We start from the raw sequence: 3,706 nt of genomic DNA on the forward strand, positions 1-3,706 counted from the left end.
ATAAATATTTGGTATATAAAAATATACTTATTACATATAATCATACTACTATTTCATATAACTATATAACGAACCTATTAACATTATATATATATATATATATATATATATATATATATATATATATATATATATATATATATATATATATATATATATATATACTAATTATTTTAAATATATTTACAAAATAAATATATATATAATATAAATTAAGATATAATATAAGTATATGTTTTAAATGGAGTTTAGTATAAATTCTATATAAATACAAATATATCAATAATATATATATATAAATGAAATTATGTGATTTCATTAAATGTTTTAATAAATATACGAATAATATAGGTTCGTGAATCCGAGGCCAATCCTACAATTGTTCAATGTCATCATATGTATTTTTACTACAAAATACAATATTGTGAGTTCATTTAATTCCCTTTTACTCTTTACATTTTTGGGACTGAGAATACATGCGCTACTTTTACAACTGCTTTATTAAATGCTTTTGAAATACATTTTGAACTGCGAATACATGAAATGCTTTTATAAATGTTTGACTAGATAGACACAAGCAAAACATTCCTCGAATGAATTATGTGGACGTGATAATTGCCACCATTGAATTATGTGGACGTGATAATTGCCACAATTGATATGAATATTTTTTCCCTGATTATTATTGCTTGGTAACCTAAGAATTAGGGAACATCACTAATTTTGAGAATTAGTGGACGCCTAATTGACGCGAATCTTAAAGGTAGCTACCGGGTTTAACACTCCCACCCAGAATGTTCACTAGACGGAAGGGCTAGTGGGCGTGGTGTTTAGTACTTCGAAGTTTATATGATTATTATACAGACGAGATGTTCTGTTTTGGGGATATTAATATGCGCATTATATGTTAAGGTCGGTTACCAAGCCAAGCTATGAAAGCAATGAAAAGTGAATGTTATGTATCGAGAGAATGATTTTATACACAGGTTATGTGTATATTATTTTTGTGCACGAGATATGTGTACGGTTACTAAGATTTATGAAAGATGATTTCGTACACGAGAAAGGTGTACTGTATTTAAAAGATATCGCATGTACATTACAGGTGGGTATAGGATTCGGGCCCATTTGTACCATGTAGGATTTAGATCTTGTGGTCTATCAAAATGATGAATTTTATTGTTTTATGATAAATCTATGAACTCACCAACCTTTTAGTTGACACTTGAAAGCATGTTTATTCTCAGGTATGAAAGAAACCTTCCGCTGTGCATTTGCTCATTTTAGGGATATTACTTGGAGTCATTCATGACATATTTCAAAAGACGTTGCATTCGAGTCGTTGAGTTCATCAAGATTATTATTAAGTCAATTATAGTTGGATATATTATGAAATGGTATGCATGCCGTCAACTTTCGATTTAATTAAAGTTTGTCATTTTAAAAACGAATGCAATGTTTGTAAAATGTATCATATAGAGGTTAAGTACCTCGCGATGTAACCAAATGTAATGTATTCGTTCAGATGGATTAGGACGGGTCACTACACTTAGCTCCTCAATGTACTTTTCATATAGATGTTATCTAGCTGTCAGTTTCTCAACTTGGGTCACATCTTTCGATTTTCAAGTAATGTTATCCTTTCAAGCGACTTATTATTTTTAAAGCACTGTAAAAGAAGATTAGTGACAATAAGAAAAGATGTTAGATGTGTCAATAATTAAAACCAACTTTGAATAAAACTTATTAAAAAAAAGTATGTATTGCACTACACATCTATACGTACCTTGTTCCGTAGCTGTTCTTGAAGAATACATTTGTCAGGCGTCTTAATCTGCCAAGGTAGTGATCATTGGTGAGCAACTAAGTATCAACACAAGTATAAGGTTTCCTAACGTCCTAAATATCACAATAATCCAACAGCAAAAAAAGAACCTACAAACACAATAAAGATATAAAGCACATAGCTTTTCCTTTAGGCACCTGCATAAAGTACACCACAATAAACATGATTATTAGTTCGACTGTTCCTAGGTAACCTTGACTCCGGTACTCATCGGGTCTCACCCGAGGATCTGTATGAATGAGGAAAGTTAATATATGAGAAATAATTGATTATATCCTCTAACAAACAACCTAAAAGCAAGATTCTTTGTTGAACAAATATGAAAACCTAAAATAAAATACACCGTAATAACATTTACGGGTTAAAATACCATTATTGGTTGGAATAGAATTCCAACTATTGAAGACGACATTGTTACCGGAGAAAATACGACTGGGATTGGTCCAAAGAGATTGTTGTTACGCCTCGTGCTAATTAGGAAAAAAAAAAAAACAAATTCTAATATCTTGATCATTAAAGGATTTGTGGTTTGTAAACAAAAAATGAAATTATTGAGCATGTTAGAAGTTCATGTACATATAAAACGTTAAAGACAACTATAAACAAACAATGTGATTCCTTGAAAATCAGACACCCTAATATCACACGACTGTAATCCATATTGAAACTATCAATTCAATAAGAAATAATTATAGTACTTTTTATTGATACATCAAGTGCTTTAATAAAATGGTATCACAAAGTAATAAAAAACAATCAAGATGAAACCTTTTTTGTTGTAGCTTCAGTTTCATTCCATGCTGGTAAGTTACTCATGTTTTACTCTGCATTCGCCAGTTCAACATCTCAAGGTCTTCAATAGCCATGTTTGTCCAGCTTTGACATACAACAACATGCATCAGCCTATAAGGACATAATCATAATAATAATTATTAAATTTAATAACCTATTATGGTACATACTACCTAACATGTAAACCTTCTTTTAGCTCTTAGATCTTCTTCATCAATTAATTTAACTGTAGGAACTCTTGAGTTCTAAAATCACATAAGTAAACACACAGGAAGAATTCTTTCAATTTTAGGTCAGACTTTCAACGTCAGATTTATAATTGTATCAAAATTATAAGACTTTTTCTAATCAATTCTAATATGGCCTTTTGTTGGAAGAGGGTCTTCAAACATGTTTTGTAACAGTTAGCGAGCCTTTTTATAATCCTATTACGTGTTGCAAATGGTATCACTTTAATTTTAAAATTAAAGCATTAAGACCCAATACAAATAAAAATTGACAGTAAAGATACATAAACCTCTAATGCATCGTTGATCGAGACATCAAATTTAATACTGTAATTATTAACCTGTTTAACCAATCATTTGAAATCCCAACATCTTACACCTAATAACAATCTGATAATGATTAACGTATGTGTAAGAGTCAATTTTTAAATTACAAACCCTAAGTACGCAAAATCAAAACGCAAATCAAAAATTACTAACCTGGTAAATCAGTAGCGACGATTTCGGAGAAATTTTTTGGAGGTGAACGATATCTGCGTGAAAAAATGAGGTGATCAAACAATTGTTTTTTTGGAGGTGATCAAACAATTTTTTGGAGGTGGACGATACTTGCCCATCCGTATGTTTTTTTTTTTTTGTCTATAAGGGTGTACGTGTAATCAAACAATTAGAGATTAGATTATAAGCTCATTAAGTAGATTAGTAGATAACTAGTTAAATGACCCGTGAATTCACGGGTTTGTTAAAAGAAAATATAGTAACTATTACTATTGAAATATTTGTTGTGCTCTTGAACCATTTAATTCTCAGAGAGAATGATTCATTCGATTCACTATTCCTT

At 30.1% G+C, this 3,706-nt stretch overlaps 1 long non-coding RNA gene across 1 annotated transcript; it reads right to left on the reverse strand.

The window, feature by feature from the left end:
- Nucleotides 1-1,548: 1,548 nt before the first annotated feature.
- LOC139891929 (uncharacterized) lies at nt 1,549-3,421 on the reverse strand. Its single transcript, XR_011773913.1, has 3 exons — nt 3,346-3,421; nt 1,787-2,722; nt 1,549-1,669 (listed from the first exon to the last, which is right to left on the reverse strand). It is a non-coding gene; the product is annotated as an uncharacterized lncRNA (long non-coding RNA).
- Between the last annotated feature and the right edge of the window lie 285 nt (nt 3,422-3,706).

The sequence above is a fragment of the Rutidosis leptorrhynchoides genome, chromosome 2, assembly GCF_046630445.1.
Source record: "Rutidosis leptorrhynchoides isolate AG116_Rl617_1_P2 chromosome 2, CSIRO_AGI_Rlap_v1, whole genome shotgun sequence".
Taxonomy (NCBI): Eukaryota; Viridiplantae; Streptophyta; class Magnoliopsida; order Asterales; family Asteraceae; genus Rutidosis; species Rutidosis leptorrhynchoides.